Source organism: Vanessa cardui, chromosome 24 (genome assembly GCF_905220365.1).
Source record: "Vanessa cardui chromosome 24, ilVanCard2.1, whole genome shotgun sequence".
NCBI classification, from domain to species: domain Eukaryota; kingdom Metazoa; phylum Arthropoda; class Insecta; order Lepidoptera; family Nymphalidae; genus Vanessa; species Vanessa cardui.
In genome coordinates this window covers 2,363,635-2,374,201 of record NC_061146.1, presented here as the reverse complement: position 1 = coordinate 2,374,201, position 10,567 = coordinate 2,363,635, and positions in this window count along the sequence as shown.

The window sequence follows — 10,567 nt, the reverse complement described above, 5'->3', positions numbered from 1 at the left end:
GCCACTGAACCGAATTTGATGAAATTTAGTATGAAGCAAAATTTAACTCCAACGAGGGGCAAAGGCTACTTTTCTTGCCATCACATGACAACCAAATATATTCATTAAATACCTAATCAATTTAGATATATCTCTTAAAATCGTTTAAACGTCATCGGAAGCCTAGCTAAGCCCGACCTAGATGTACTGTATGTTTCACATCTTAAATCATATATCTAGTCCAAAAAGTAGGTTAAAAAGCTTCAGTTCTAATTAATTTAATCTTGCTTCTAATAATTCTTTCGAGATTTTTACTCTAAATATTAATATAACTTTTTCAATAACAAAGACTTGGAATTTCATAAATAGCGCTTAATGATTTGTCTGCTTGGATATAATTTCATATTTGGCCCAAAATAACACCTAGCTTATGTTTTTACGTAAATATAGTATAGTCAAGGAGAAATCTTTAAAATGGCAACACTGAGCAGATTGTTAAACTGTTTCTCATATTTCAACAATATTGAGAAATTCTTTCTATGTACACAAACAATGGTAACATAAATTTATCTGTAACAGAGTAAAACCTGGCTTCGGTAAGCTGGCTTTGTGGATAGCATCCAGTAATTGCATTTAAAGACACCATTATGTAGAGGGGTCTATTACGTGTGGGAAACAGTATAATAAACGCTTAAAGTGTTTGTATTACGTATATAATAAAGATAAATGGGACACTTGATGCTAAGATGTGCACTAACCTTGAGTCTTGCCTGTAGTTACAATGGATTATACCACCATTTCATCCGGAAACCAACAATACTATTAGTTGAACATGTTATGCGCGAATGGTTCCTACCTTTTCACATAAGATCTCTTAATACTAAATTTAATTTCTGACAATAACTTTGACTCCTCTGATCTCAGAATCAGCCAGAAGCTGGATGTATGTAATCAAGTGTGTAATAATACAATGTATGTAAAAGGTAAACCAAATACACGATATGGATAAAATCAAAATATTCTTTATTGGATTGGGATCAAAAAAGCACTTGAATCCTCATGTTACAGTATTGAATTAAATGTATAGCTGCGGAAAGTTGATTCTACCGAGAAAGACCGGAAAGAAGCTCTGTAGACTAAAACTCAGTTCTACCATTTTTCTAACAAAAATATTTCATTAAAGTGATAGTTAAAAAATAATCGGTAAGGAGTACCTACTTATTTTTATGGAATTTCGTCCACCATATTTATTTTGTTTTCATGGGTATGCTACTCCGAGGCCCCGGGTTCGATTCCCGACCGAGTCAATGTAGATTATCATTAGTTTGCCTTGGGTCTGGGTGTTTGTGGTACCATCGTTACTTCTGATTTTCCATAACACAAGTGCTTTAGCCACTTACATTGGGATCAGAGTAAGGTATGTGATGTTATCTCATTATTTATTTATTTATTATTTATGTAAAGTAGTGACCACCACGCAGACATTGGCGTTGTAAGAATATTAACCATTCCTTACATCACCAATACGTCACTAACCACGATAACTAAGATGTTATGTCCCTTGTGCCTGTAGTTACACTGGCTCACTCACCCTTCAAACCGGAACATACTAACACTACTGAGCATTACTATTTTGCGGTAGAATATCTGGTAAGTGGGTGGTACCTACCCAGACGCACTTGCACAAAGCCATACCACCAGGTACCTATATAACAGTATATTTACTCGTTTCAAAAAATTATTTATAAAAATAGTATTAATATAACATTAGTGTGTATGCACAAGATATTAACTCAAAAAGGCACATTTTCATGGAGCGATTTTAAGTTTTTAAATTAATGTTATTCAACATTTATATATATTTGGTAAGACTCACTTATCTTTTTGAAGTTTACCGTTTTAGGAAAGCTTTTATCCACTTCATGACTTTATGTTATTGACCAAAAAATAAAAGTAAAAAAAATTCTATTAAAGGCACAAAATAATAATTCCTTTTACAGTAACAATATTAAATATTAACTAAATTGATTTGAAAATATAATTTCGCTTAGAATGTATTTTAAACTACTAGTTTTCTTTGTCTAAGTGTCTAATCATCTGATAAACAGTTGAATAAAATTGTATTAAAACATTTAAAAAGAAATCGTTACATAAAAAGGTTAAATGTAATTTTTTTAGAAACTATAATGTTTTAATGTTCTGGCAACACCTCCAATGTTGGACTGTCAATTCAAATCGATAATTTCGGTTCGCGTTAGAATTTCGATATTGATATGACTTTGAGAACAGAAAATGTGATAAATAGTCAAAAAGGTATATTATAGTGTTGCTTGTTAAAATATTTTTTGGATTTTTATGCAAAAAATATTATAACATCAGGAAAGCAGATTTTGTTAGTAATAAACAATTGAAAACAAACTTAGAGTTGCATCAAATCATTACAAATAATATAATATAATAGGATAATATGATAAATTAGAGAACAAAAATTTCCAGGTACAGTAACGAAATTTCTTATAGCGCGACTAAAAATTTTAAAACTAAGGCAATTTATTTAATGTAAGTCACTACATATTACGATATACATTTTTAACTACATCATATTCGTTGAAGCAAGCACTAAATTAAAAAATGTATACATTTTAAGATTTTCAACATATTCTCCACGGGAATAACTTCGTCAGACTGACATTATAAAATTAAAATAAATAGAATATGTAAAGGTTAAAAGGACTTATATAATAATGTCAGTAGCTTATGTTGATATTTATTATTTATTATTTAATTTTTATCATGAATAAACAATAAAGAAATAACGCAAAATGACAAGTGGTAGGATATTATCGACACTGTCTTATAAAAATAAGAGGTTTATATTTCTTACAATTTCTGTGAACGGTGGTGACCACCTACCATCAGTCGATTTTTCTTCCTATATTGATTTTATATTTCAAAAAAGGAATGCCAGTGATTGGGAACTTCTTAAAATTATACGAATCAATATTTTATTTAAAAAATTATTCTTACTCACATGAGAACAAAATTGAAAAATAATTATGAAAATAGAAAATAATCTCAAGAGCTTTTAAAGCATGTTATAATTTGATCGAAAGCTTCATCCGTGATAGACTCATATCATGTTTATGTATCGCGAAAGTTTGATCCGGTTCGTACCGGAAATCAAAAAGGCGTCGTACCTCATGGTCTATACTAGTCTTTAGTTTGAAGAGAAGATTACTATTCTGAAATAACCAAAGTGATATGAATAAGTTGTTGCAACTAAACTTCTTTTTCTATTCCCTGACTTTTATAATCGAATAGTGTAGAAATGAATTACGGATTTGAACCCAGAACCTCAACAACCTCAAATCCTCAAATCCATCCAACGAGTCAGTGGAATACCATAAAATGATGGAATGGAACTTTCGGCAGAAATTCGTGGATAAGCTTGAAAAAAACTATGACGGCGAGATGGTTTGACAAATGAGGCAACTCGATTATTAATTAACGTAATTTTAATTGCAAACAGTTTCTTCGAATAACTGCAATATTACTAGAACTCCATTTTTAAATCGTAATTCATATTTTCAAGAAAAACCCTGTTTCAAACAAGCGATAAAATAATGATTGTTAATTAAAATATTAATAAGATATCATGTTTAACATAAATCTTAATTGAATTTTTCTGCTCCAAAAGAAAGTTTGCTGTCTACATTATTCAAACTTTAAAAGGTCTTCTAATAAATTCTTAATCTGTTAGGGCAGCGAAATTTGTGCGCGATTTTAAAATTGAAATGACATAACTGATATCTTTTGATTTGCAATATTGACACTTATGTCTTTGTTATTATTATGATAGTTATTGTAGCTAATTATTAATTTTATTAAAATAGATAAATATAAAAAAATAAAAAATGGCGAGTCTCGCGATATACAATAACATTACTTAAGATATGTCATTAAAAGGATAATCTATATTGCCTTCATTGGTAAGAAGAGAGCTAGTTCATTTTGTGCCCAAGATTAGGAGTTACGTTTGATCGGAGAATAAATCTTCTTATTTCCCAAGGTTGGTAACTACAGGCACAAGGGACGTAACATCTTAGTTCGCAAGATTGATGGCACATTGACGATGTAAGGAATAGTTAATATTTCTTACAGCTTCATTATCAATGGGTGATGGTGACCACTTACCATCAGGTGGCCCATATGCTCATCCGCCAACCTATACCATGAAAATATATGTACGTATTGGCAATTAATTACAAATAGAAATGAAAAAAAAAATGTAATGATCCTAACGAAGATTAAGGACAAAAACTCTACGATATTTACACTACTGACAAAAGGCTAGCCAAGAAACACCTATGAAGTATTTTTTACGCGTAAAATCCAGAGATAACATTGTACGCGTAGGATATTGCAAAATAATATTGTGTGATGGCATACGTGAGAACGCGTTTGCAAGTATAAACACGTGCCCAAATGTTTGCATGAATCTCTCAAACGTATTAAGCCATCTTTGAAATGAGATTTTGTACTCGTTTGCTTTACAACATTCCATATTTTTGTATTATATAGTATAAGTATTGTATAGTTTTTCATAAATATATTTGCTGAAATTAATCTATTTAATAAAATTTTAAAATGGATGAGTATCATAAAATGCACAGCCTATGGTGGGTCTAACAAAATGAAATGTTTCACAGAAATTCCTTACGGATCGTAGATGAGCACTAAAAGAGGATTTTGTTTTTAATTCATGTCCTAAGGGAGTTAATTGAAGGGTGATTTGCGATCGAATGTTAGAAGTATAAAAATTCATCATCACCTAAGGGAGTGAAACTTAGGATGAAAATTAGTATGTAAGTTATTTTTTAGATATTTTTATTCTGGAAAACGGTGCTTATTCATTGTTAATAGTTTTTATTATTAAAAATGACCACAGTGCAGATGACCAGGATTTTTCGTAATTCAATGTTTCCTAATAGTACCTAATTTATTTTTTTGTATCTGTATTCCAAAACTTCTAAAGCAATATAACAAACGTCAAATTATATTTTCATCTCATGTCTAGATAATCCTGACAGATTTGTTATTGGAAAATTAAGATTCAGTGTATTGACATAATACGATATTCGATATTTTGTGTTTATTTATTGATTATTATAATATATTATGTACTGACGTGAATCTTAGGTCTCAGTATTATATTTATCATGGCAAAGATATATTTAAAGTATTGTAGTGTAAGTTTAAGCCCGCCTGAGTAGGTACCACCCACTCATCAGATATTCTACCGCTAAACAACAGTACGTACGTATTGTTATGTTCCGGTTGGAAGGGTGAGTGAGCCAGTGTAACTACAGACACAAGGGACATAGCATCTTAGTTCCCAAGGTTGGTGGCGCATTGACGATGTAAGGAATAGTTAATATTTCTTACAGTGTCATTGTCTATGGGTGATGGTGACCACTTACCATCAGGTGCCCCATATGCTCGTCTGCCAACCTATTCCATAAAAAAATTGTTCCAGTTTGAAAGGTGAGCCAGTGTAACTACAGGCAAGGTTGGTGGCGCATTGGCGATTTAAAAATTTGTCATTGTCTGTGGTGGTGGTGACCACTTTCAATGAGCTGACCCAATTGCTCCTCCGCCTTACTCATCATAAAAAAAGTGTCTTTTATTATTTATATGTCTAGATAGACGTAATCAAAATGACAACAGTCGTCCTATAAGTATAGGCAGACTAGTAAAGTAACTCGATGTTTGGTGTAAAGCATAGCTGTCACGTAGACCAAGATAATAAAGTTGTTTTGTTTGTTTTAGGTCTTTATTAGTACGATACCATATCTAGATACATAAATAATGTAAAGTAAAAAAAAGTAAAGTAACAGCCTTTAAATTTCCCACTGCTGGGATAAGGCCTCCTTCTCCTCTTTGGAACATATTCCACCACCCTGTTTCAATGTGGGTTGGTGGAATGCACATGTGGCAGAATTTCGATGAAATTAGACACATGCAGGTTTCCTCACGATGTTTCCCTTCACTGCCGAGCACGATATGAACTATAAACACACACACATATATATATATATATATATATATATATATATATATATATATATATATATATAGTGGTGGTTGCCTGTGTTTGAGCCCGCAATCATTGTTGTGTTCCGGTTTGAAGGGTTAGTGAGCCAGTATAACTACAGACACAAGGGACATAATATCTTAGTTTCCAAGGTTAGTGGCATATTGAAGATATAAGAAATAGTTAATATTACTTACAGCGTCATTGTCTATGGGTAATGGTGACCACGAGCCATCAGGTGGCCCATATGCTCGTCCGCCAATCTATACCATAAAAAAATATATGTATGTATTGGCTATTATTAAAAAATAGGGATTTATAATCGTCCTCATTCAAAAGATATCACAATTAACCATTTCAAAAAACATTTAATGTTTAGACACGTCCCGTAACAATATTTATTTTCATAAAATATGCAAAGACAGGAATAATTCAACGAGAAATCTTAATACTTAAAATTAGTGCACAAGTCGCTGCCGTGAGCTGACTTCGAAATATTTAAATTTGACTAAGCAAACTCTTTTCGTAGCTAGTTCGTCGTGTACTTTGATATATAAGCATAATAACCTCTTCATTTCGCCCGCGTATCATTTAATATGTGCGAGGTCTCAAAAGTTTTAAAATGTTCCAGCTTTTCATTAAAGTTTCGTTATTAAAACTATGAAAGAAAACATTTTGTTTTTATTTTTAATATGGGTCTTTCAGCCACAAATAGAACACAATCTCAGTGAAAATTCAATGTTTACTGGATTTGTTGAGTGACAGTTTGGTTAATTGGGTGGAGGAAGTAATTTTACTTTACTTGGTGACAGAGCTTAGTGCAAGTCCGTCTGAGTAGGTACCACCTACTCATCATATGTTCTACCGCCAAACAACAGTATTCAGTATTGGTGTGTTCCAATGTGAGCCAGTGCAACTACAGGCACAAGGGACATTATATCTCACTTCCCAAGGTCAATCAGATCAGTGGGCCCATATATTTGTCCGTCAACCTAGACCTTAAAAAAAACTTTAAAAGAGTTATTCAGATATAAGATTATGACGATCTCCGTGGTAGAGTGGTGTGTGCGGTTTTCATGGGTACGCTACTCCGAGGTCCTAGGTTTGATTCTCGACTGAGTCGATGTAGATTGTCATTAGTTTTCTATGTTGTCTTGGGTTTGGGTGTTTGAGGTACCGTCGTTACTTCTGATTTTCCATAACACAAGTGCTTTAGCTACTTACATTGGAATCAGAGAAATGTATGTAAATCTGATATTTATTTATTTATTTTATTTAAGATCATCCAGGAATTAACTATACAAAACTAACCGACTTTGTGTAGTTATTACTTATATACGCAGTACCTTGTCACTTCTGCAAAAGTACTAACAGCCGTTGGCGTAGACGCATCTATTATGGAGATTTCGGGATGGCAAAATTGTAGATTTCCTCCCATTTGGATCAAAGATGAAGAAAGTATCGGATCTGGATGTGAAAGGAGAAGTTCAATAGTAGTCAAGGACTTTCTTTCTATGAACATAAAGTTGAAGTTGGAAGTTTTACATAATAAAAAATTGACAGGACAGAGTCTTATGTCTTATAATAGATGTTATGCCCTTTAGATACGAAATCCTAAAAAACTGTTAAAACAAGTATAATTAGGTTATTAAAAACAAAGTCTCAAGGACTGTTATTTACATAATCTCTTTTGTACGATAATGGTCATATCTGGCGTTACCCTCGTGAAGTTATTACTTTTGAAGGGAAGTTACTTCAGCCCTGAACACATGTTGAGTCCATTAGGGATTGCTTTATAATAAAATAAGACTCTTGAATTATTTTTTATCTTAACAACATTTTTATGACATAGATTAATGAAGAAAAAGACATTTCATATTTATCCTAAAAATATTATTATGATTTAGTAAATGTATTAATATAACATAATGAACTACATTTGTATAACAGTGATAGCATGAAACAATGTCATCTTCCAGTCGCCTCTACACTTAGATCTTTTAATCTATGTAATAGATTTTAATGTGACTATCATTAATAAACAGTGTGATGGTGAGTTTATATATATAATACATGCGAAGCCGGGACGGGAGCTAGTTATGTAAATAAAATATTTGTTTTGTTTATTATATGTAGATAACGTAGCTCTCATACGAGTACGCTGTTCGAGTCACGCTGGAATGAAATGGCACTGACGTTTGAAAACAAACCTTAATTTCCAAGACTTACTTGCCTTCGTCGTCTATGAATCATAAATTTTTCAACATCTCTATTTCTTAATTTTATATCTGATGATTCTTAAATAAAAATAATACACGTTGTCATGCAACTACACAAAATTGAATAAATTGCACGTCACCAGAACCCTCTTTCCCATAGGGCACTTTGGGCACCCAGGGCCCCGCGTTCAATAGGGGCCCCTTCAGATTAAATTGTATAATGTAAAATATGTGTTTGTAAGTAAAAAATAAATCTATAATCTTGTTTATCTTCTTTCTTTATCTATTCTAGCAAAATAGTGTTTTGTTAAAGTTATATGGGGCCCCATTATCCTACTATGCCCAGGGCTTCCAATTGCTGAAGGCCCTGAATGACACGTAAATAATAATCTTCGTCAATGTGACCAGTCATCAGAGCTAGAGTTAAGGAGTAGGTATACAACTAGTGAGTTTATGATTGATAGCAAGCCTTGGGAATGAAACGATCGCCTCCTCCCTATTTCTATTCATATTTATTATGTATTAGTTGGACCAAGAGAAAACCCACTGAGTTTCTTTCGTCGGTTGTTCTCAGGTCAGGGTGTTTCCTTTTCCGAACCGGTAGTGTTTAAATTGACTATCAATAATTAAGTGAAATGCTTCTATATTGAATAAAGGAATTTGAGTTTGAGTATAGAGCTGGAACGACGGTGACAGCACCCTCTCGTAAAAACACGATCAGCTGTACCACGTGTAGTAGGTGCTGAACTTATTCAGGAGAATTACTAGCGGTATTCTTAAAGAAGAAAGTCGGAACTCACCGCAAAATTCGAACATGAAATAACAGAATACGATAGGTAGCATTGACTATATTCATAATTATGATACGTACCAAAATGGAGTACTGTAAGTCACTTGCCAATATTTCTCAAGTGATATAAGAAGTGATTTTTTACGGAATCACGTTGCAAGGTTTAAATTAAAATGACCTTTGCTGATCTTAGCGATAAAGAAAATGAAAAAAGGTCGTATTGTCCCGGAAAGTCGGAGAGTCTTCATTTTTAACAGGTAATTATTTCTGCTTACTTCTACGTCGGCACATGAATAAGTGGGCCATTTTTAAGGTCACGAACTTGTTCAGCGTAATGTCGCTGACACACATGAATCTCATTCATACTGTTTTACGATATTTTCGAGAGCTTTGTGTTATTTAGGAATTATATTGTAATACATTTTAGCTGAGATGGCCTAGTGGTTAGAACGCGTGTATCTTAACCGATGATTGCAGGTTCAAACCCAGGCAAGCATGTCTGAATTTTCATGTCCTTAATTTATGAAGGAAAACATCGTAAGGAAACCTGCATGTCTCTAATTGCAAAGAAGTTCTGCCACATGTGTATCCCATGAATTAGAGCAGCGTTTTGGAATATGCCTCAACATTCTCAAAGGGAAAGGAGGTCTTAGTTCACCAGTGAGAAATTAATTTATGGGTTGTTACTGTACTGGACATTTCAAAAATTAATAAAAAATAAATCCGACAATTCACTACTTACACACATACAAAAAAGGTCGTCGAGCCATGAGTATGCATATTTATTGGAACGCCTTTTAGCCGCTGTTGTTTTGCGATCTTATCTTTCATGAAATTTGATCTTAACCTATACTTATATAAATTCGAGAGTAACAGAAGACAACAGAGAAGGTTTGGAACATATTCCACCACGCTGTTCCAATGCGGGTTGCTGGAATACACATGTGGTAGAATTTCTATGAAATTTGTCACATGCTGGTTTCCTCACGATGTTTTCCTTCATCGCTGAGCACGAGATAAATTATAAAAACAAATTAAGCACATCAAACAGCGGTGCTTGCCTGGTTTTGAAAATCATCGGTTAAGATGCACGCGTTCTAACCACTGGGCCATCTCGACTTTTTAGAACTAACACCTGACGATCTAAAACGCGTGGATGGCCACTGTTCCTAATATATTAAAATAGCTATTGTATATTATGATAACTATACTAGGGCAATTCTACTAACAAATTCTCATTTCATCGCAATAGAATCGAAACGTCATCGTTGCCGTTAAGTCGCTTTCTTTTTTAATTGACTTAACGATTCAATAGCGTTTCAATTAAAATGAGATTATAATAAAATCAGCTACGTGTAGTAACAATTATAAGTTAGTAGAATCGACCCCCTGATTTTTATCAACGTATTATATCATTCGTGGATCATATAATGACTCTAAGATATCACGAACGTTTTTCCAAGATAAAGTATATCTTTGTCGAGA